Source organism: Phyllostomus hastatus, unplaced genomic scaffold, assembly GCF_019186645.2.
Source record: "Phyllostomus hastatus isolate PE091 unplaced genomic scaffold, TTU_PhHast_1.1 phas_scaffold_182, whole genome shotgun sequence".
Taxonomy (NCBI): domain Eukaryota; kingdom Metazoa; phylum Chordata; class Mammalia; order Chiroptera; family Phyllostomidae; genus Phyllostomus; species Phyllostomus hastatus.
The window spans coordinates 30,452,045-30,477,368 of record NW_025334013.1 but is presented as its reverse complement, the minus strand read 5'-3'; the positions used below and the strand labels follow the sequence as shown (position 1 = coordinate 30,477,368).

The window sequence follows — 25,324 nt, the reverse complement described above, 5'->3', positions numbered from 1 at the left end:
CTGCCTCTCACACACCCCCAACCAGGACGGGGCCTGGCCCACACCCGGCATGTGCCCTGACCGTGAATCAAACCAGCAGCCCTTTGGTTCACAGGCCACTGAGTCATATCACCCAGGGCATTGATCTTTTTTTCTTCTTCTTCAAATAGAAGACTCCTGAACTTTCTGGTAATATAGGTGTGGTGGTGATGACCTCCTTTGGCTTCTTCTTTTTCTTTTTTAAGTATATTTTATTGATTATTGCTAGTACAGTTGTCCCGTTTCTTTCTCCCCTTTATCATCCTCTACCCTGTACCCCAACTCTCTTCAGCATTCCCCCCTGTAGTTCATGTCCATGGGTTGTACATGTTAAGTTCTTTAACTTCTCCATTTCCTGTACTATTCCTGACCTCCCCCTGTCTATTTTCTACCTACCAATTATGCTTTTTATTCCCTGTACCTTTTACCCCATTCTCCCCTGCCCCCTCCCTGTTGATATCCCTCCATGTAATCTCCATTACTGTGGTTCTGTTCCCGTTCTTGTTGTTTGCATAGTTTGTTTTTGTTTTATTTTAGGTTCAGTTGTTTTTTTTAAAACGTATTTTATGGAGTATGCTATTACAGTTGTCCCATCCCCCCCCCTTTATTCCCCTCTGTCCTGCACCTATCCTCCCACCCTCATTCCTCCCCCTTAGTTCATGTCTATGGGTCATACATGTAAGTTCCTAGGCTTTTCCATTCCTTATACTATTCTTAACCTCCCCCTGTCTATTTTGTACCTACCATTATTGCTTTTTATTCCATGTACCTTTTCCCCTATTCTCGCCCCCTTCCCACTGATAACCCTCCATGTGATCTCCATTTCTGTGATTCTGTTCCTATAGTTTGTTTTTGTTTTTGTTTTTTTTTAGGTTCAGTTGTTGATAGTTGTGAGTTTGCTGCAATTTTACTATTCATAGTTTTGATTATCTTTTTCTTAGGTAAGTCCCTTTAACATTTCATATAATAAGGACTTGGTGATGATGAACTCCTTTAACTTGACCTTATCTGGGAAGCACTTAGTCTACCCTTCCATTCTAAATGATAGCTTTGCTAGATAGAATATTCTTGGATGTAGGTTTTTGCCTTTTCATGACTTGGAATACTTCTTTCCAGCCCCTTCTTGCCTGCAAGGTTTCTTTTGAGAAATCAGCTGATAGCCTTATTGGAATTCCTTTGTAGTTAACTGTCTCCTTTTCTCTCACTGCTTTTAAGATTCTCTCTTTACTTTTAATCTTGGGTAATTTAATTATAATGTGTCTTGGTGTATTCCTCTTTGGGTCCAACTTCCCAAAGAGGGATTCTCTGTGCTTCCTAGACTTGTATGTCTATTTCCTTTGCCAGACTGGGGAAATATTTCTTCATTATATATTTTTTTTCAAGATTTTATTTATTTATTTTTAGAGAGGGAAGGGAGGGAGAGAGAGAGAGAGAGAGAGAAACATCAATGTGCGGTTGCTGGGGGTTATGGCCTGCAACCCAGGCCTGTACCCTGACTGGGAATCGAACCTGCAACACTTTGGTTTGCAGCCCGCGCTTAATCCACTGAGCTACGCCAGCCAGGGCTCTTCATTATATTTTCAAATAAGTTTTAAGTTTCTTGCTCTTCCTCTTCTCCTTCTGTCACCCCTATGATTCAAATGTTGGAACATTTAAAGTTGTCTCAGAGGTTCCTAAGCCTCTCCTCATTTTGTTTTTTAATTGTTTCTTCATTCTGTTCCAGTTGAATGTTCATTTCTTCCTTTTGTTCCAAATCATCAACTTGAGTCCCAGTTTCCTTCCCTTCACTGTTGATTTCCTGTATATTTTTCTTTATTTCACTTTGTATAGCCTTCACTTCTTCCTTTATTTTGTAGCCATACTCAATCATTTCTGTGAGCATTGTGATTACTCGTGTTGTCAACTCTGCATCTGATAGGTTGGCTATCTCCTCCTCTTGCTTAGTTATTTTTCAGGAGTTTTTATCTGTTCTTTCATTTGGGCCATATTTCTTTTGTCTCAGCACACCTGTTATATTCTAAGAGGTGGAGCCTTAAGTATTCTCCAGGGCGGGACAACCCACCTGGCTACATTGTGGTGCTTATATGGGGGAAGAGTCAGAGAAGGAACAATACCACTTGTTTGGCTCTTGCCCTGCTTTCAAGAGACTGGCAGTTTCAACCACTGCCACAACCCCTGCAGGTCTTTATAGCCAGAGGTTCTGAGGCTTTATTTTGCCTGCACTAGAACTCGAGGTTGCTTGGTCTGTCTCACTCCCTAGTTGTTCCTCCCAGTTTATCCACACGTGAATGTCAGACCACCCCATGTGTCTGTTGCCACCTTGCCACATGTCCTCTCAGCCCATGCTACCCATCTTTGCCCCTCCTGCCAGTTTGGATGAATGTTTCTTTTTTAACTTCTTGGTTGTCAGACTTCCATACAGTTCGATTATGTGGCAGTTCTGGTTGTTTTTTATTTTTAAATTGGTTGTTTCCTTCTTTTGGCTGTGCAAGGAGTTGAATCATATCTACCTGTGCCTCCATCTTAGCCAGTTCTGTGGCTTTTTCTTGTCTGAGAAGTTCTTTATCTGTCCTTTGATCCTAAATTATTGCCTTGCTGGGTAGAATAATTTTGGTTGTAGGTCCTTGCTTTTCATCACTTGGAATATTTCCTGACAATCTCTTATGTCCTCCAGTTTCTGTTGAGGAATCAGCTGACAGTCTTATGCAAGCTCCATTGTAGGTCACTTGCTGCTTTTGAGATTCTTTGTCGTTAACCTCTGGTATTTTAATTATGATGTGTCTTCATGTGGGCCTCATTCCGTCCATCCTGTTTGGGACTCACTGCACTTCCTGAATTTACATGTATATTTCCTTTACCAGGTTAGGGAAGTTTGCCATCATTTTTTCACATAGGTTTTCAGTTTTTTACCTTCTCTGTCTTCTCCCAGCTCCTCCAAGATATGACTGTCGAGATACACTTGAAGTTCTCCCAGAGGCTGCTTATACTATCCTAATTTTATTGGATTCTTTTTTTCTTTTTGCCATTTTGATTGGGTGTTTTCTGCTTCTTTATCTTTCAAATTGCTGATTTGATCCACTGCTTCATCTTTTCTACTGTCGGTTCCTTATAATGTATTCATCATTTTAGTTACTGTATTCTTAATTTTTGACTGGTTCTTTTCTATGTTTTCTAACTCCACTTTTATGTTTCCTGTCTTTTTGTTGAAGCTCTCACTGAGATCACTGAGCATCCTTATAATTAGTGTTTTGAACTCTATATCTGGTAGATAGCTTATCTCCAATTGTTTATTTCTTTTTCTGGAGTTTTATTCTGTTCTTTCATTTGGAACATGTTTCTTTGTCTCCTGATTTTGGCTGCCTCCCTATGTTTGTTTCTGTGTATTAGGTAGAGCTACTACATCTCCTGATCTTGGTAGAGTGGCCTTATGTAGCACAACCTCTCCAGTTGTCAAGCTGGACACTCTAGGTGTGCCCCCCGTATGAGCTGTGTGCACCCTCCTGTTGTAGTTGAGCCATGATTGCTGTTGGCACATCAGTGGGAAAGATTTATCCCCAGGCTAATTGGCTGTGAGGACTTGCCATGACCACAGCAGAAGTTGTACTGTACAGGGGCCCATCCCACAGAGCAGGACTTACTTCAGCAGAGTTCTGGTGCCTGATGAGTCTACCTCTTGATGGTGTTTCTCATGGAGGTGGTTGTGTGGTGGTCCACCATGGTCTAAAGCTATCTACCAGGTGTGAGCTAGCTCTGGGGCCTCCCACGAGGCGCAGGCCAAGGTTAACTGCCACCTGTGCTCTGCTTGGGGCTACCCAGCATGAGCTATAAAGTGATCTGTAGTTGGCTGTCCCTTGTGCTGGGCTGGAAGTAGCTGAGAGAGGCTAAGCTGCAAACCAAGGCCAGCTGCCCCTAGTACCAGGCCTGGGGCTGCTTAGCAAGAGCTACAGAGCATGCCAAAGCCAGATGCTGCTTGTGAACCTTTGAGAGATTTCAGAATAACCTGCAACGTGAGCCAAGACATGTCATTTGTATGGAAAAGCCACTGGAAACAGCTTTGGTGGGGAGCACAAGTGGAATGGGGTGGAGGTCTCATCTAACCCAGATGGGGAGAACAATGTTAGCCAGGTGGATGGAGACTCGGATGTGGTGCCTGCCTGCCTGTGCTGCTAAGGAATGGCTGGCAAAGGGAGGATGCAAGTACTGCATTTACCTACACCATCGGCAGCACTTCTTTCTGGGAGAAAGCCACCTCTCCAGCCCTGGCCCTGAAGCCGGATAATTCAGTGCCTCTTTTATGTCCCTGGTGCTTTTTGAGCAGCTACTCCAGCACTGGAGCTCAGAGCAAGTGAGTCTGAGTATGTCTGTGCACAGGCCCTTTAAGAGGAACACAGGGGGCTTCAGCAGCTCTCCGTCTCACTTAGTCACAATCATCACTGGTTTTCACAGCGAGGGCTTGTCTTCCCACCACAGGAACTCTGGGCCTGGGGTGCTGGTGTGGGGCTGGGACTCCTCACTCCTCAGCAGGGCCCTCTGCGGCCAAGATATCTCTCCCAGTTTTTAACCACAACGTGTGGGTGTGGGGCCAGCCTGTTCCACATCTCTGTCTCTCCTGCTAGTCTCAACATGGATTCTTCCGTGTATCCTTAGTTACAGGACTTCTGTTCAGCTAGATTTCAGGCTGTTCTCAATGATGGTTGTTTTGTAGTTTAGCTGTTACTTTGATGTGGTTATGGGAGGATGCAAGTACTGCATTTACCTACTACATTATCTTTTTTTTAATTATCTATGCATTCTTTGGTTGACTCTTATATGTGCCCTGATTGGGGATCAAACCCACAACCTTGGTGTATCGGCACAATGCTCTAACCAACTGCTACCCAACCAGGTTCTTTCTCCACCATCTTGACTGGAAACCCTGTACAACATTTTCCTTATTCATTCATCTGTTGATGGACATTTGAGTTACTTCTACCGCTTGGTATTGTGAACATGGTGTGCAAATATCCCTTTGAGATCCTGCTTTGAGTTCTTCTGGATATATTCCTAGGAGTGGGATTGTTGGATCATATGATCGTTCTATTTGTAATTTTTTGAGGAAACTCCATACTGTTTCCCATAGTAGTTGTACCATTTTACATTCCTACCAACAGTACAAAAGGGCTCCGATTTCTCCACATCCTCACCCAGACTTTTATTTTCTATTTTTCAAAGATTTTATGTTATTTTTTTTAGACAGAGGGGAAGGGAAGGAGAGAGGGAGAGAAACATCAATGTGTGGTTGCCTCTCATGTGCCCCCTACTGGGGACCTGGCCTGCAACCCAGGCATGTGCCCTGACTGGGAATCGAACCAGCTACCCTTTGGTTCGAAGGCCAGTGCTCAATCCACTGAGCCACACCAGCCAGGACTTTTTTTTTTTTTTTTTTTTTTTTTGACAGGCAGTGCAGTCACGTTTTCTCCAATCAGCATTTACTGAGTGGTTGCCCAGTGTAGACTTTTTTAAATCAGAAGCTGCCATACTCAGCATTTTACTGGCTGATGCAAATAGATAGGAATGCCTAATAAATGTTAAAGCCTGGATGAAATGAATGTGAGAGGAGTAAGTTGGGACAGAAAAATACCTTTTTATTTTTGCTATCCAGCACAACAGAGGTAGAAGACACACTTCAGAATATATATTTTAATGAAAAGGAAGTTAAACTAGCTTCAACTGGCCCAATTACCTACCCCTGTAGATTACAGTTCTATATTAGAGCCCTGGTTATTTCATCTGTAAAAATAAGTGTAAGTGACAAAAAATAGTAGACATTATTATTATTGTTGCTAAACAAATAAACAACTCTTGAAAAACATACCCATAATATCACTTCTGGATTAAAATGGCTGTTTCAGATTGCATCACAGAACTTTCAACTACTAGTTCCAAATAAAGTGTGAAAAATAAATTTATAAAAACACTTACAGAAATTTCAACAGCAGCAAACAAAGTAGGATAATTAAATGTAATAAAGCATAAAACTTGGTGACCAAGAGAAGAAACAAGATTATATATAGTAAGTAACAGGAGGGAATAAAGCTAAGTTCCCAACTCCACCCCACCACCACTCCCCAGAAGCCATACTAATGTATTATTGAAACCCTGTAAATTCTCACTAATAGCTCTACAGCTGGAGAAAAACAGACTGGACCTTTATCTTCTGACTGAGAAGCAATGGGAAAGCTGCTGGGGAATAAATGATAAAGCAGGCAAAATGAACTTTAGGCTGACTCTGTAACAGAAACAAAAGATCTAAACCTAAACAATGAATAGGTGAAATAATACAACACTGGAGACTTATCCCTTCATCTGAATGGAATATAACCTTAATTATGTGGGATGGAATAAGAACATATAACAGAATCTCAGGAAGGATAAACCTCTAACGAAGGCTCTGCTGTACCTTCAATGTGTTGACAAGGTCCCTTCCATCTCTCCCACTTACATCATTCCCTGCAGCCACAGAAAAGTCCATATAATGCAAAATAACCAGCACTCATATGATGGTGGTCTCAGACACAGGAATATGAGAGACAAGAGTTCATCTATATTATATCAAAACAAATGGAACAAGCACAAACAGAACCAAAAGAATCAGCATGTCCCTGTGCAAACACAGAGCAAACAAAATGAAAGCAAGAGGAATGCTCTTTAAAAAGCAAAGAACCTGTCCTGAAAAAAACAACTCAATGAATAGAATTTTTTACAACTATGCAACTCTACAACTGTAAAATAATTCATTAAAATGTGGATTTAATAAGTAAAATTTCAATAATGAGATGATAAAACAACAAAATGAGATAAGAGTATATAGAACTAAAAATAGAAGAGGCCAAATAACTTAATTACAGAATTAACAAATAAATTTTAAAATAACAACAGAATAATAGATACCACTAAAAATTATAAAGGAAAGGTTTGAGATAGTCACTGATTTTGATGAAAAACAAAATGATTCAAAGTTACAGAGAATCTAATTGAAATAAAAGATAAAGATAATTCAATATCATTAATGTCTCTGAAATAGAGAACTGACCCTGTGGCCAAAGATGTATTCATCTTTGTAAAGTAATTGGTAAAGTAATTTAATTTAAGGTAAAGTAAAGGTCTTGGTAAAGTAATTTAATTTAAGGATTTTAATTTAAAGATAGAAGAACTAGTAAATCTGATCACTTCTGAAACCCACTAAAACAACAGTAAAGGGATTTTTTAATTTATTTATTTGTTTATAATTTTTTATTGATTTTAGAGAGAGAGAAAGAGGGGAAAGAGAAACGTCGATTGTTGTTCCACTTACTTACGCATTCACTGGTTGACTCTTGTATGCAATCTTGGAGTATTGGGATGACACTCTAACCAACTGAACTATCTGGCCAGGGAAAGGGACTTTAGAAAGCTATAAATCCAGAAGGCTGAAGGAGATGAAAAAGGAAACAGCAGTAACCAAAGTTTGGAAGAAGGAAACAGGACGATGGAACGTGCCTGAGAAAGCTGAACGCTGAGCCAGCAGAGAGGGGAGCGGAGATGCAGCATGATGTGCCCCATAAAACTCGTGTGAGTCAGGGTTCGGCAGCACCAACGCACATCTGGAAGTGAGGCAAAAAGTAGGGTTACTTGAAAGCTTGTCCAAAAAGTAGATCTTCAGGTTTCCTCCTTCAAACCCCACAACTCTAGCAAGAGACTGGAGATTAATCTCAGAAAAGGGTAAAATAGAGGATCTCTGGATTAGAACCCCAGACATAGATGAGGTTGGAGGTACCGCGCAAAAAAATGAGGGTTAATCCAACCTTATGTTCTGAGGTCCTAGGTGTCCTTCTCCCACATGGCTCCTCAGTACTAGCAGCCAGGACTGTGCTTGTCAAGCAAGGACAGAAGACAATTCTCTGTGGTATCAAACAGTCTGAGAGGAAAGACCTAAAGATACAGACATTTCAACATTAAATTTCAAAGTTGAAAAAGCCCACCACATGTTCACCGCTCCCAGTCAGATATTCATTGTGCCACTCTTACACCTGGACCAAAAAACCCACAAGAATTACCAGACCTAGAGGCCAGAACAAATAAACAGGAAAAACAAAACAACAATAAATTAGTAGGGGGAAAAAAAATCAACTTGGCCCTTGCCAGTGTGTCTGTTAGTTGGAGCATCATCCTGTACAACAAAAGGTTGCAGGTTCGATCCCCAGTGGGGGCACATGTAAGAGACAGCCAATTGATGTTTCTCTCTCTGTCTCTTGCTCTCTCTCTTCCTTCCTCTCACTAAAAACTTTTTAATCAGCCCTGGCTGGTGTAGCTCAGTGGATTGAGCTCGGGCTGGGAACCAAAGTGTCCCAGGTTCGATTCCCAGCCAGGGTACATGCCTGGGTTGCAAGCCATAACCTCCAGCAACCGCACATTGATGTTTCTCTCTATCTTCCTCTCTTCCCTCTCTAAAAATAAATAAATAAAATCTTTTAAAAAAAACTTTTTAATCAACTTCAAGGGAAACATATTATATAAAGAGAAGAAAATGTCAAAATAAGTAACATTCAGAAAGATTTATTATTAATATTTGAGCCAGCTGAGTTCCACTATTTTAGGAGTTAGGAATACAGCAGTGAACAAAACACAGCAAAACGCTTGCTCTCATTGAGAGATGAGAGAATATGTCATTCATGAACCCAAAAGCAGAGTGTTATCTTTTAAAAGAAGCATTTAAAGAGCAAGAAAATGCTGGTACTAAAATGCATTTAGGTTGGAAGAAATTTTTTGAAATTTTTTTCATAAAGCAAAATAAAACAACAAATTGATGAAAAATAGAGAAATGATAAGAAAATTAAAGGAACACTCAAGGAGGTCTAACAGAAGGTTCCAGAAAGAACAGAGAAAATGAAGGGGGAAGATACCAATCAATTCATCTGAAAAAAAATTTTTTTTTCAGAATGAAAGAAGCTGGGTTTTTAGACTGAAAGAAACAGCACCCAACAAAACCCATGAAAAGAAATATATCATGGTTGTCATTTTGAAATGTAACTTTCATAACAAAAAGAAGATCCTATAAGCTTCTAGATGGCAGGGGGGAATATGATATATTAAGGAATTAAAATAGATTTGAACTTTTATTTTTGAGAATGTATTTATTTATTTTTAGAGAGTGGGGAAGGGAAAGAGAAAGAGAGGGAGAGAAACATCAGTGTGATTGCCTCTCACATGCCCTCAACTGGGGACCTGGTCCGCAACCCAGGCATGTGCCCTGACTGGGTTCGAACCAGCAACCCTTTGGTTCACAGGCTGGCACCCAATCCACTGAGCCACACTAGGCAAAGCAGCTTTGCACTTCTTAATAGTAACACTAGAAACTATGAAACAATGGGGGGAACACTTTCAAAATTCCTAAATCTATATCTAGTCAAACTATCAATCAAGTATGAGAGTAGGCTAAGAACTTTTCAGACATTTGCTTTCCATGCATCTGTTTCAGAAAGCTCCAGGAGGGTATATAACACCAAAACTCTGGCATAAACTAAGAAAGGGAAAGACATAGGATATAGGGAAAAGAATCCTCAGGATGATGATGAAGGCAGGTTCCAGGGTAACACCTGTGCACCCAGTATACGTATATGCAACCAGAGAAAATTGGAATAGATCACAAAGCTATGGGAACAATTTCTTCAAGATGATCATTTTTTTTCTGATGAAAATGAAAAAATATTTGATGTGTCTCAATATTTTGAAAGGAGTTTTAAGCACTTGGTGGTTTAGGAGTGAATTATTGATAATTATCTATTAAAAACTAAGAAATGAGAAGACAGTAATGCCAATTCAAAAACAAAAATATGCAGGAAGAAACTAATCATTAGTTACTGAATGGCTCAGCTGTTACTAATGTTTATATGTACAAAATAATGTAATCAATCTAACCAAAATTATGATATAATTACTTTGGTATGATGGAAGGGAAGGTCAGTGTGTTGGAGGCATGAGGGAAAAAAAGAGATAAACTTCCTCTTTCATAGTTAATAGCTAGTAACTAAAGCTAAAGTCATAATAACTTAAACTTTGATTATTGAGCTAACCAAAATAATGAAACAATAATACTGGGAAGGTAGAAGTTACAAAGCATGGATGTATATGGTAAGGGCAAGGCTGGTAATGACAGAAAGTCAAATCCTCATCTTCCATAGTGGGAAATCAACAGGTTATATCTGAAGTGGTAAACCGAAGAAATATCATTGTAAGAATGGTATTAGAGGGGGTTGGTTGGGATGGGACTAAAAGACAGAAAACTGTACTTGAACAACAATTAAAATTTAAAAAAAAAAAAGAAAAAAAAGAATGGTATTAGAAATATATATACTAAATGGATCTGCTAAAAGAATTGAGCCCTGGCTAGTGTGGTTCAGTAGACTGAGCGCTGGCCTGTGAACCGAAAGGTCTCTGGTTCAGTTCCCTCTAGGGCACATGCCTGGGTTGCTGGCCAGGTCTCCTTTTGGGGGCAAACAAGAGGCAACCAATCGTTGTTTCTCTCATACATCGATGTTTCTCTCCCTCCCTTTCTCCCTCCCTCTCCTCTCTCTGAAATTAAATAAAATCTTAAAAAAAAAAAAAAAGAATTGAAAGTGGGTGCTTCTGGGTAACAAAATAGGGAGAAGAGGGAATGGAGGACTGAAATTTTTCATTGTAAGCCTTGAGAAACTACTTACTAGTGCATATTATAACTTCAATTTAATTTTTAGAATTAAAAAAAGACATAATACAATAACATTTCCTGGATCAAGTAAAAATCTGCAAATTTTAAGAGTATAGTATATTCTAAGAAAATCTGGCCACATGCTTCCTAGTTAACTTATTAAACTTTAGGGATAAAAAAAAGAATTTTTCAAGCATCCAGAGGCAAAAAGCTAATCACATGGAAAGAAAAGTCCTTTACAGCATTCATTAATAGAAACAATATCACAGAGTCCTCAGGAACTAGCATTGAAGAATGTTGTAAATAATGAAGACATCATTCAGATATGGGGCGGGGGAGACATTCTCAAACATGAAGGACTCAAGAATATGGCATCTGAGACCTAATTGAGGAAAGAGAAAAAAAGAGACTTGACTATGAAGGCAGAATAGGATCAAAATAAAGAATTCAGCAGTAGAGAAACCATAATAGTCATACAACAAATGTGATCTTTCTTATTACAAGGAAAAAAAACCCTCAAACACTTATTATGAAGTAGTACCAGTTAATTAATTCTGGGAAGTGGAATTAATTTGCCACTGCCTGGTAAAGCAACTCTTCTCACCTTTGGAGGAATCATTCTTTCAATTATGAAATAAACTGCCTGGATGATTAGATTATTTCCTTTTTCTGAAGCACATCTGCTGCGTTGGCCTCTGTGTGCATAAATACTGTGAATGTCATCTAATAACACTTGTGCCTCTTGCAAATCCTGACTGAGCATGTACCAAAGATGTATATCCATTCAGTCAGAGTCTTTCCAGCTCTTCCCTGATATAAGCATTGATTTCTTGCCTGTGCTTCTCACAAGGCCAATAGTTTTCAACACTGGGGAGTATTTTTTTAAAATTCTGATGCTTGAGCCCCATCCCTAGAGATTCTTATTTAATTGGTCTATAATAGTACAGGCATTTTTTAAAGTTTTTAAAATTAATTATGCTATTACAGTTGTCCCAGTTTTACCCCCTTTGCTTCCTTCCACCCAGCAATCCCCACTCCTTCCAGTGATCCTGCCCCCTTTGTTCATGTCCATGGGTCATGCATGTAAGTTCTTTGGCAACTCTGTTTCATATACTTGCTCTTAACATCCCCCTGCCTATTCTGTAACTACCAATGTGTACTTCTTAATACCCTCACCTTTTCCTCCATTCCCCCTTCCCCCTCCCAACTGGCCACCATCCCAATGTTCTCCATATCTATGATTCTGTTTCTGTTCTACTTGTTTGCTTAGTTTGTTTTTAGGTTCAATTGTTGATAGTTATATATTTATTACCATTTTAATGCTCATTGTTTTGATCTTCTTTTTCTTAAATTAGTCCCTTCAACATTTCATATAATAATGGTTTGGTGATGATAAACTCCTTTAGCTATAACTTATCTGGGAAGCACTTTATATGCCCTTTGATTCTAAATGATAGCTTTGCTGGACAGAGTAATCTAGGTTGTAGGTCCTTGCTTGACTTTGAATATTTCTTGCCAATCCCTTATAGCCTTCAAAGTTACTTTTGAGAAATCAGCTGACCATCTTATGGAAGCTGCCCTGTTGGTAACTAACTACTTTTGCTAGTTTTAAGATTATTTATCTTTAACCTTTAGCATTTTAATTATGCAGTGTCTTGGTGTGGTCCTCTTTGTGTCCATCTTGTTTGGGACTCTCCGTGTTTCCTGGACTTGCATGTCTATTTCTGTCACCAAATTAGGGAACATATAGGTTCCCTAATAGGTTCAAATAGGTTCCCCTGGGACTCAAATTAACAATTTGGAACAAAAGGAAGAAATAAACATTCAACCAGAACAGAATGAAGAAACAATTCAAAAAAATGAAGAGAGGCTTAGGAACCTCTGAGACAACTTTAAATGTTCCACCATCCAAATCATGGGGCTGCCAGAAGGAGAAGAGGAAGAGCAAGAAATTGAAAACTTAGTTGGAAAAATAATGGAGAACTTCCCCAATCTGGCAAAGGAAATAGATATAAAAGTCTAGGAAACTCAGAGAGCCCCAAAGAAGTTGGATCCAAAGAGGAGTACACCAAGGCACATCATAATTAGATTACCCAAGATTAAAGATAAGAGGAGAATCTTAAAAGCAGCAAGAGAAAAAGGACGAAGGAGGTCCCATAAGGCTATCAGCTGATTTCTCAAAAGAAACCTTACAGGCAAAAAGGGGCTGGAAAGAAGTATCTGAAATCATGAAAGGCAAGGACCTACATCCAAGATTGCTTTATCTAGCAAAGCTATCATTTAGAATGGAAGTGTAGATAAAGTGCTTCCCAGATAAGGTCAAGTTAAAGAAGTTCTTCATCACCAAGCCCTTATTATATGAAATGTTAATGGGACTTATCTAAGAAAAAAAATATCAAAATTATGAACAGTAAAATGACAACAAACTCACAACTATCAACAACTGAACCTAAAAAAAAAACAAAACTAAGCAAACAACTAGAACAGGAACAGGATCACAGAAATGGAGATCACATGGAGGGTTATCAGTGGGGAGGGGGAGAGGGGAGAATGGGAGAAAGGGTATGGGAAATAAGAAGCACGAATAGGAGGTACAAAATAGGCAGGGCGAGGTTAAGAGTAGTATAGAGAATGGAGAAGCCAGAGAATTTATATGTATGATCCATGGACATGAACTAAGCAGGAGAATGCTGGTGGGAGTGGGGGTACAGGGCAGAGGGGAATAAAGGGGAGGGAAAAAATGGGACAACTGTAATAACATAATCAATCAAATATACTTTTAAAAAAGAAAAGATCAAAACTATGAACAGTAAAATGGCAACAAACTCACAACTATCAACAACCGAACCTAAAGCAAAACAAAGCAAAAACAAAGCAAACAACTAGAACAGGAACAGAATCACAGAACTAGAGATCACATGGAGGGTTATCAGTGGGGAGGGGGAGAGGGGAGAATGAGGGAAAAGGTAAAGGGAATAAGAAGCTTAATTGCTAGGTCCATAATAGATGGGGAGGTTAAGAATAGTACAGGAAATAGAGAAGCCAAAGAACTTATATGTACTACTCATGGACATGAACTAAGGGGCAGGGAATGCTGGAGGAAAGGGATGTTACAGGGCAGAGGGGAATAAAGAGGAGAAAAAAAATGGGGCAACTGTAAGTACATAATCAATAAAATATACTTTAAAGTAAAACAAGTTTCCAATTTCTTGCCCTTTCTAGCACCCCTATGATGTGAAGGTTGGTATGCTTGAAATTTTCCTGAGGCTCTTTACACTGTCCTTGATATTTTTGGATTCTTTTTTCTTCTTGCTGTACTGATTGGATGTCTTTTGCTTCCTAATGTTCCAAATCATTGATTTGATTCTCAGCTTTATCCACACCAGTGTTGATTCCCTGTAAATTGTTTTTTATTTCAGTTAGTGTCTCCTTCATTTCTGATTGGATCATTTTTATGGTGTTGATGTACATAGTAAGTTTCTTGAGCACCCTTATAACCAGTATAACCAGTATTTTGAGCTCCACATCTGATAGATTACTTATCTCCATTTTGTTTAGTTCTTTTTCTGGAGTTTTATTCTCTTCTTTCATTTGAGCCATATTTCTTTGTCTCTTTGTTTTGACAACCTCCCTGTGTTTGTTTCTATGTATTAGGTAGAGCTGCTTTGACTCCCTGTCTTGGTAGCATGGTCTAATATAGTAGGTGTCCTGTAGGATCCAGTGGCACAGCCTCCCCTACCCCCATGCTGGACACTTGAGGTTCACCCTCCATATGGGCTGAGTAGCTCCTCCTCTTGTAGTTGAGTCTTGATTGCTGCCAGCAGATCAATGGGAGGGATTTACCCAGTCCAGTCAGCTGGTAGGACTGGCTGTGACCCCTGGGCACCAACCATCTCCCTCCATGGTTTGTAGAGGTGGTTGGGTGATGGTGTTCCACTGTGGTCTGTAACTGTCCTCTCAGTTTGCCATTCCTGGAGTTTTCTGGGTGGTGCAGGCCAACGTCAGCCTCCACCTGTGTTCTGTCTGGAGCCCCCTGGCATAAGCTATAAAGCCATCTGCAGATGGCTGCTGCTAGTGCCGGGCCTGGGGCCACTCAACAAGAGATATAGGTGGCTAGTCTCAGCTGTTGCTTTTTGAGTGAATTTAGGAAGGTCTGAAGCCTGTGCCTAGCCCAGCCATTCATCGGGAAAAGCCACTGTTCCCAGTTTGGGTGGGCCCATAAGTTTGATGGGGTGGAGCCTTAGGTAATCATCAGGGCAGGGCTTACCATGTGAGTCAAGTTGATGGAGACTAAGATATCGTGCTGCTTCACTGTGGCTCTGTGTGGGGAAGGGCTCAAAAAAGGAACAATGCCACCCACTGTCTGCAGTTCTGTGTGGGAGGAAGCTGTCCCCCTGGCTCTCATCCTGATGCAGGACACTTCAGTTCCTCCATATATGCCATTGGTGTCCTTCAAGGTTCTGCCCTGGTGCTGGAGCCCCACAGGAGTGAGTTTGAGTAATTCTGAGTTGATGCCTGAGAACCCCACAGTTTGTTCTGCCAACCCAACCTTGCTGGTTTTTACAGCCAGACGATACGGGGACTTACCTGCCTGGCACTGGAACCCTAGGCTGGGTGGTCTGGTGTGGGGCTAGGGTCCTTGCCCCCGAGATATCCCTCTGATTTATATCCACCACACATGGGTTTGGGACCAGCCTGTTCCATGTCTCCGCCCTTCCTACCCATCTGGATGAATGTGGTTTCTTTAATTCCCTCATTGTTGGACTTCCATACAGCTTGATTTTCTGACAGTTTTGAGTGACAATTGTTCTGTAGCTGAGCTGTAATTAATTGTGCTGTGGTTGTGTGAGGAAGGGAGCCACATTTACCTACACCTCCAAATCGACTAGAAGTCTGATCTGGCATAGTACAGGCATTTTTAAAAAGCTTCTTGGTCGATTCTGTTGTACCAAGATTGAAAACCATTGCACTAAATACTCCTGTTCAACTTCTCAGAATTTGTAGTCCAGTAGTGCTGCTCTATGTATTTGATAAAGAGATAGCCACTTGTTTTATCAGAGTGCAAAGCAATTTTCCAGCTCTCCAAGGGTAAGTGGAAGTAGTAATACAAGTGGATCCAGCACCTGAAACTTCTGCTTGAATGCTGATTCTCATTCTCTAAGAGCTGCAGGCCATATCCATCGGGGAAGGAGAGGGCTCCAACTAGTGTAGGCAACTCCTATCTAATTTCATAGTCACACCTGCAGGACCAAATAAAACTTCAAGAACTCAGATGGCAGCCCACTAGATTTGTGTGTTACAGTCAGGCTTAATGATGTGGTTACCATCTGAGCACTTAAGGCCGGTGATTCTGGGGAATTAAATGACAAAAAGTACTTAGTTGACTATTTGTCTCTCTTACATTGGGCCCACCAAGATAATGTAGCATAATCTAAGCATCTCAAGATCCTTCACTTTCTACACCACTCTATACCCCAGCCTCCAGGTCAGAAATGTCATTTTGTCTTTTCATGTTGTTGCTTTGTGTTTGGGGCTGCAAGCAAACTCTTAAGTTCTCAAGAGAGGTATTTATAAATTCAAATCATATTTGTCTTCCTGATAAATTCTGGAAAATATATTGAGTTCTTGATATCTCTGGTGTCAGAGAACTATGGGGTCAACTGCCATTTCATGTCAATAGAGCATTCCCTGTATTCTTATGGTTCTGTTGTTGACTATATTTTTATGGTTCTTGACTCACATGGTTCTGTGACAGCACCATCCTGAGTGCTGTTACAATAAAGCTCTTTCCTACCATGAAGTCAAGCCTCAGGGATGTTAGGGTTCTCTCCTTTCACTCAGGTGGTCATGGCCCTCAGAGGAGCCTGCTTTTCCTAGGACATCAGGAAAGGATGATGGTGGTGGTGCTGATGCTGCTGACGGCAGCTGTCATTTTTCAAATTTTATGCCAGGCATTGTATCAAAGGCTAAAGCCTTTATCATAATCTTTACAATAACCTTGTGAAGTAGACACTATTATATGCCATTTTACAGAAGAAGAAATTGAATGAGGATTTAGTTAGAAATGAGAAATCCCAGTAAATATTTGTTGAATGAATGACTGGGAAGTGACCTAGTGACCAGGTGTGGTTTAGGGTCTGTAATCTAGGGCTTTGGCTCTTTGTGATGAATGTTGGAGTATAGGACAAGGATTGGCAAACTCTTTCCGTAAAGGGTAAATAGTAAATATTTTAGACTTTGCAGACCATATTGCCTCTGCTGCATTTATTTAACCCTGCTGTTATAGCACAAAAGCATCTTTAGATATATTACAAATGAATGTGGCTGTGTTCCAATAAAACTTGATCTACAAAAAAAGGCATCAGGGCCATCCAGCTGACAGGCTGTAGTTTGCTAGCCCACTGAAATTCTCCCCTCTGCCCCCACCCCATAAAGAGCAGCTATGATGGGACCTTGTCAACACAGCTTGCTTCTTACAGCAGTCAGGATATAGCTGACTGGATCTGGAATTAATTTGGAGGAAAAAGTAAGGGTTTTATTATGATTTTTTTCTTTTTTTCTAAATCCATTGATCGAAATCAAATTTTCGGAAGGAGAGGATTTATTTGTAGTTTACGAGAGCTACCCATAAGATGCAATTAAATAATATCCCTTAATGTATTGAAAATATGTTCTTATTTGTAGATATTTTAGAATCATAGAATGCCACAGTTAGAAGGTCATTTAGTTCAGTCCCTTATGCTTCAGATAATAATACAGAAAGCCGAGTAAGAGAGGTTTGTTCCATGTCATGTATCTAGTTAGGGACAGAGCTGGGCCTTTTTCACTAGTTCACGCTTTCTACTTTTCAGGAACACATTGTTTAGCTGGCAAATGTCTATCAAATTCCCCCTCTGATCAGACCACTCTGTAGTATTTAAGGGGATACTTGATGCAGGAAACTGTATCAGAGAGTTTATTAGCCTTGGTGGAAGATAACAGTATGCATAAAAAGATTAACAAACAATAGCAAAATATCAGGATACTGAACAATTATGGCCAACAGTTCTCAAACTTCAGTGGAGGTATCGCTCTCTAGGGACTGAGATGGTCAGGAAAATTAGTAGAATAATTTAAACTTGAAGGATGGATTTGGATCAGATATGGAGAGAGACATGGGAAGCTGAATACTATGTGGGGAGAACACTGTGAGCAAAGTGTGGAGACAGAGTGTGCAAGACTTGTTCAGGAACAGTGTGGCCCCAAAGGAAGGCTCGTTTCAGGGAGCACTAGCAGATAAGGATGGAGAAGTAAGTTGGTACAGAAAGCCTTGAATACCAGGAAATTATTAAAGACTTTTTGAGGAGGGAAATGATGGTTCAAACTCAGGATTCTGGAAAGGCAATCTAATAGCAGTAAGCAAGATAGGTTTAAAGTATAAAACCTGCAAAGTATCACAGTGTTGTTAAATTCACAAGACTTCAAAGAGTAAAGGGATTGTGTCCTTTGAAATACAGAAAGAACTAATTGTGATTATCTATTATGCGGCACAAGGGACCTTACTCACGCATCTATCAAGCTCTGATGTGTATGCTTTGCTCTGTATTAGAGTCATCAGGCTTAGACAGTAAGTTTTTAGAAATTAGTCATGTTTCCATAAGAACTAGAAGGTGGAGACTGTCTCCTGCTTTCTCTTTTAACCTTCCTGGGAACTAGTGACTCCATACGGTGAGCTGTTAGTAAATGTCTTAATCCCAGTGCCTGCCAAAAAGAGCAAGGCTTGGGCATGATGGGAGAAAAAAAGATGGACATAAACAAGGTAAGGTGAAAATGAAGAGCAGATGGAGGTGTATTTTTTCCTTGGAGCAGTTGAGCTCAGGGCCTGGGGTAAGCACTGGGGCCATGAAGACCAGTTCTACCAGTTCCTACGACTGGGTTGCATTTTTAGTTGTTGGCAGGTATTTTCTCTCAGTTTTTCTGATTTGTAATCTACACGCCGGTGATTCAGGATCTCTGAAGTATAGTTATACTAGGGCAGCAGGCTGGATAAATGAGCAATAAAATGTTCTTCCACCACATTCCATGACCCTTCTGAGGTATCGTGCTCCCCCTGGCCTCGGTGAGATGGTAGGTAAAGGCTAATAAGATTCGGATTTTTAAATACTTTTGAATATGAGAATCCAATACTTTCTGTCCTCTTTTTAGCTGAATTCCCAAATTTGGGGTTTAGCTCCTATTGGGCAAACACCAAAGTTCTCTTGAAAAAAGGCCTTTGTGTATACATCTGGGAGAGTCAGGCACCTCTTGTTTTAAAGATTTGTTGTTGTTGTTGTTGTTGTTATTTTACTTTTAGAGTGGTTGTAGGAGGAAAGGACAATGATGATGGAATTTATATCCGTTTTTCTCCCTTTCTTGAGAAACGATGAAGTGTTTGCTTTACTGCAAGATAATGTTCTGTTTTGTTGCGCCCCAGGCATGTTTTGTCCTGGAAAGCAAGATAGTGTTAGACCCTTGTTGGAGTAGGAGTCCTGCTAAGCCTGCAGTTCAGTATAGAGGCAGTCTCCCCCACAAGCTCTCTAGTCATCAGGAAGCATGGCTACAACTTGACTCTAAGGGACCCAGATTCTTACTACCTCCGTGCATTTAGAGAAAGCAGAAAAGCTTCCCCAGATGTTGAATTGATCCATTACTGACTTGGGAGAGGCATTACATGTAGTAGAAAAGAATGTTGCTGGTAGAAAGAAGATAGTACTGGAAATTCAAGTCCAGAGAACTTAGAATTTAGTCTTGAGACAAACCAGTTATACAACTTTAACCAAATCACTTTGCTTCTCTGAACCTCAGTTTTCCCAACTAAAGTTGACTTAGTTCTTTAAAGAACCCCCCAGCTCTAAAATTCCTATTTTATTTCTGAAAGACATCTGTTTTTAATAATTCATAAGTAAAAGGTATTTGTGCCAAATATTTAATTAGAAAATCATGGAGCTTTTCTCCAATGTTATGTTGTTTTCTTTTGAATACTAGTCAAGGGGTTTTTTTGGTTTTTTTTTTGGTTTTGTTTTACTGGAAGAGTAATGAAAAATCAGAGCAAGCTTTTAAAGGATATCTTTAAAATGGAATAAAATGTTCACACGTTCATCTCGGAAAGTTTAGACATTTATATTTGGGAAGACAGGGACTTGACTCAGACATCAAAGATCATGGCCAGATCTGTATTTCTGGGATGACGAGATGGTGAAAAATGGGTTTACACTCTTGAATATTTTCCCAATGGTATGGAAAGTCTTGAAATACTATTTATCTAAATTAGTATCCCCATTACTGCAAACCAGCCATGAATTGCTAAAGTACTTCTCTAATTCTGCAGTTTTGCGGGGGAGGAGTGCAGAGGGACTTGTAGGAGTCAGGATTCAGAACCTTTCCCAGTCTTGTCCAGCGTATTCTTACTTTCCTATACTTTTGACTCTCACTCCTATAAAGTCGTACGGATAGGTTATTTGCAAATGAACTCCCATGTCAGCATCCTTAAACCTTTTCCCTAAGCTAGTTCCTGATCATTTCAGGGCTTCTGCTGTACAAGTGAGGTTGCCACTCAGCTTTCCTTTTGACTGGCTCAGATTTCAGCTTTCTTTAATGGGCTAAATCTGTTACATCATCCTTCTGACTTCCAGCTTTCAAAATGTTGTTGCTCTCCTCTCTGTTCCTCATCTTTGTCCTTGGGGGTTATGCCTTGTTAAAAATAACAACACCCTTTACTGTCACTTTAATGAGCTTTCAAAAGGAATAGGGAATTAAGCAAGTAAGTAGCTATAAAAAAAAAAAAAAAGGAATAGGGCTTTATGCCTGTGTTTAATCTGCTATCTTTACCAAGAATTGTGTTTCCTTCATTTCAGTCCCATTATATCTTTCAGTCCCTCACCAACCCTCCCTCCCTCCCTACCCCTCCTCTGTCTGTTTCTACTTAATTTTTTTTATCCAGTCTAGACCTTATGGTATATTACTTCAGACATTTCCCTCCCTATCTTCACCCTTTGTCCTTTTGCTGTATCTGCCCTCATAAACTTCAATTTTGGATTACTCTAACATCTATCTTGTCTACTTCTACATCTGTTCTATTAAAGACTTCATGAGAGCCCTGGCTGGTGCGGCTCAGTGGATCGAGTGCCAGCCTGCAAACTGAGAGGTCACCGTTTAGATTCCCAGTCAGGGCACATGCCTGGGATGCAGGCCACGTCCCCAGTTGGGGGCATGCATGAGGCAACTGACCGATGTATCTCTCACACATCGATGTTTCTCTCCCTTTTTCTCCCTCCCGCCCCATCTCTCTAAATAGACAGACAGACAGATAGATAGATAGATAGATAGATAGATAGATAGATAGATAGATAACATCTTTAAAAAAGAATAAAGACTTCCTGAGAAATATTATGCAATGTTATGAATTGACACCACTATAAATTCATGGTTCCAATCTTAGCTGAGGCTTCAGACCACTCTGCTTTCCTACACCTGGCCTGACCCACCTTCCACCTTCTCTCTGCAGCTGTTCTCAACCATTACCACTTTCCTCTCTCAGAAAACGACCCTGCCTCCTCCTGCAAGAAAACCCTAACTCTGAGCTACTCCTTCCCCTAGCATACTACCCTTACCCGTGACTTTATCTTTACTCAGGCCTTCCGTCAGTTCCTTTTCCCTTGCCTTAGAGGAGTGAGTTTCTGTCCTCCTATTATGTCTCTTACCCCATTTTCCTCTGCCTCCCCTGGTAGCTTGCTCCATCAGTTTTTTCTGCACTCTCCAGAATTTTCGACTTGGTTTTCTACTGCTTCTTTCCCCTACACCCTGCTTACACCACTGTCCTTTTGCTTTCACCATTCCTAGCACCTCCAGCCAGAGTTACCCTTTTCTCCCTGGCTAAATACCTGCTCTTCTGTCAAGACTTGGCTCATATAGCACTTCTCTGTGAGACTTTTCTGACCCTTTTCTCACTAGGCAAGCTTGAGAGTTGGTCCTCCTTCCTTTGTGTTCACCTATATACTGTAGAGATTTCTAGATAACATCTATAACCCTTGATTGCTCTGGACTGTAAGTTCTATGAGGATAGTGATTGTCTTTTATTTGTCTTTATAACTCTATGGTCTAACATAGTCAGAGCCCAGTACATTTGTTGGAAAAGGACATTAATGGAGCCCGAGTATCACCTTGGGATTCCATGTACTCCGGCACAGAGTTTTTTGTGGGCAGAGCTGAGTGAGACCTTTTAATCTTGTGTATTGGAGAAGGGGCTGAAGCAGCATCGTTCCTACCCATTCTTTTGGTCAGCAGTTCAAGGACAGCCCAGATTCATGGGGTGGGAAAATAAACTCTACCTCTTGACTGGAGGAGCTGCTAAGTCACTTTATAAGGGGACATGGAACACCCCGGCCAGGTGGGTTGGTTAGCTGGAGCATCATCCTGTACACCAGAAAGTTATAGATTTGATCCCCAGTCAGAGCACATCCCTAGGTTGCAGGATTGATCCTTGGTCAGAGCGCATATGGGAGGCAACCAGTTGATATCTCTCTCTCTCTCTCTCTCTCTCTCTCTCTCTCTCTCTCTCTCTCTCTCTCTCTGTCTCTCTGTCTCTCTCTCTCTCTTTCTCAGTCCCTCATCAATAAAAACATATACTCAGGTGAGGATTAAAAAAATTTTAAAGGGATGTGGGCTAGGGAGGGGTATAACTGTAGACTTTTTTTTCGAATCCTTACCCAAGAACATGCTTATTGATTTTAAAGAGAAGAGGGGAAGGGAGGTGGGGGGAAACATTGATTGGTTGCCTCTTGCACTTGCTCTGACCAGTGATCAAACCTTTAGCCTAGGCTTGTGCCCTGACTGGAAATCAAACCTGCGGCCTTTCTGTTTATGGAAGGATGCTCCAACCAGCTAAGCCACACCAGCCAAAGCAAGAATAATGCTTTTTCATACTCAAATTCACTTTATAACAACAATTAGATTAATCTTCTAATTTCATCTTTCTTAAAAAGCTGTCAGATTTCCATTTCTTCAGGAGATATTCTCACCAGTGTGCTATTCAATTCCAGAGGTTAAACTTTCTTCATTACTATTTACAATTTCATACATATTAGCAAGATTGCTCCCATTCATTGCTTTCTTGTCTTTTCGAAAAAACAGAGAAAAACTTGGTAGATTAAAGCTAGCATCTTTAAAGGCATGCAACAAGCCCTGACCAGATGGCCCAGTTGGTTGAGCTTTGTCTCATGAAATGAAAAGTTGCTGGTTTGATTCCCAGTCAAGGCACATGCCTGGGTTTTAGGCCTGGTATGTGTGAGAGGCAACTGATCGATGTTCCTCTCACGCATTGTTTTTCTCCCTCTCTTTCTACCTCCCTTTCCCCATCTCTAAAAATAAATAAATAAAATCTTTAAAAAATAAATTAGGGCACGCAACAAGAATATTTCCACAATGATTGTATAGAAGCCACTCAAAGTACTAATGACATCATCAAAAGAATAGCTGAACAAGTTAAAACTGATGTTGTAGGGAGTACAGAGTAGACTGGAGCCAGGATGGAAATGCTAAAAATGTTCAGGGCCCTGTTCAGGTAATTGACTTGCTTGCTCACACAGACTGTGGGGTTCAGCAGTAGAGTCCAGACCACAGGGTGTCGCAGCACAGGCTTGCCAGCAAACAACTCTTTGATAGCAAAGCCCAGGCCCTTAACCAGGAGACCAAAAACAGTCCCATCACAGAACAGATTGTTATGTGCACAGGAATGTCCATCTGTCCGTGCTGCGGTCTCACCCCAAAAATCGGTATCAGGGACACAATGACCACAAAACCTGGATCCTTGAGCTTGTGAGACATTTCATGTAAAGACTTGATTTCCTCTTCTTTTGGAACATGAGTGACCATAACTATAGAGCCTAGAATACTTAGCAAACATTCAGGTTTCCCAAGAAGATTAAGTCTTTCTTTTAGAAAGTGTGAAGAAAGAATGGCACTCACTGGGGTGCTAAGAGCTCCGATCAGTCACTACTAGGGTGGCTGGTGCGAAATTGGCCACCTCATCTGCCCTGTGATAGAAGCCCAGCCACCACAACCATTCCTTAAGATACACATGGCCACCTTGACCTGCTCTCATAGAGCCTTTTCTAGCAAGTTGCGGAAGACCTTTTTTTTTTTTTTAATGAAATTCCCTCCAATGATAATGCTGGAGCTTATAACCAATGCCATACCAATATAAAAGTCATATTTTCCATGCCTCTGCCTCATTACTTTTGTTACTTAAGAAGTTCCTGTGACTCACATTGGTCACAGGACAGAGAAATGCTGGTGCTGGAGGCAACATGATGTAGTCTCCAAATCCTCTGCTATACAGCTCTGGTCACCTCCCCTCACAACCTCGCACAGGCCACTCTTTCCCGTGCTCGAACACCGACACCTTCTTCACCATCCAGTAGGAGGTGCGAGCATCCGGGATTACAGTGTGCGTACCATCTCCTCCGTGGGGAATCGCCAAGGGCAACTGGCCCTGGACAGCCTCCAGCCCCTTTAGCTACCAGTAGCAAGGACCATGGCTGAGGAGCTGGGAACATCTAATATCTGTTTTCCTGCTCTCTGAGAATGTAGGAGGAAACTAGGAAGTGGGTCACTGCTGAGAACCCCATACTTTAGCAGATTACTTTCTGAACAATACTAGTGGCTAATAAACTCCTAAGTAGGGTATTCAGTGAGGGATCAAGTACAAAAACGGATTTTTTTTATCCCAACTAAGCATTTTACCTTCTTTGCACCAAATTTAGATGTCAGACTATTTGGAGCAGGGTTTCATCTGTATAGAGCTCCTAGGGTTGTATGTGAAGAAAAGAAAGAAGTTGCTTGAAAGATGGGGAGGTGGTAGAAAAGTTTTAATTACACATACCTAGGTTTTTCTTTTTTAATTATCATTTTTTTTATTGGTTCACTTATGTATTGAATATATGATTATCATTAAGGCACTTGCTTTTTAAGATTTTATTTATTTTAGAGAGAGAGGGGAAGGGAGGGAGAGAGGGAGAGAAACACCAATGTGAGAGAGAACCAAGCATGTGCCTCAAATGGGAATCAAACTGGTGACCCTTTGCACCACAGATGACGCCTAACCAACTGAGCCACACTGATCAGGGGCACAGGACTAGGGTGTGTGTTTGTTTGTTTGTTTGTTTGTTTTTAAGATTTTATTTATTTATTTTTAGAGAGGGAAGGGAGGGAGAAAGAGAGAGAGAGAGAAACATCAATGTGCGGTTGCTGGGGATCATGGCCTGCAACCCAGACATGTACCCTGACTGGGAATCGAACCTGCGACACTTTGGTTCGCAGCCCTCGCTCAATCCACTGAGCTATGCCAGCCAGGGCGGGACTAGGTTTTAATTCCAGTACTACCACTATCTGCTTCTATGTCCTAGAAAAGTTACTTAAGTCTTTAAAATGAAGACAGAGATGTTATGAAGATTAGTATACGTGAAAGCACCTTGCAAAATGCCTGGCACACAAAAACTATTCAACTAATGTTGGTTCCCTTCCTTCTTCCTTCCCTTAAGTAACTAGAATCAATTAAAGTGTAGAGTTAGGGTTTACACATATGGT

The 25,324-nt window shown here is 40.7% G+C and overlaps 1 protein-coding gene and 1 pseudogene across 1 annotated transcript in view; one reads left to right on the top strand and one right to left on the bottom strand.

Annotated features, from left to right (window-relative positions):
* EIF2B3 (eukaryotic translation initiation factor 2B subunit gamma) overlaps window positions 1-25,324 on the top strand; it is a 116,884-nt gene that overhangs the window by 58,539 nt on the left and 33,021 nt on the right. The window lies entirely within an intron of this gene.
* Window positions 22,715-23,971, bottom strand: LOC123832240 (annotated as a pseudogene).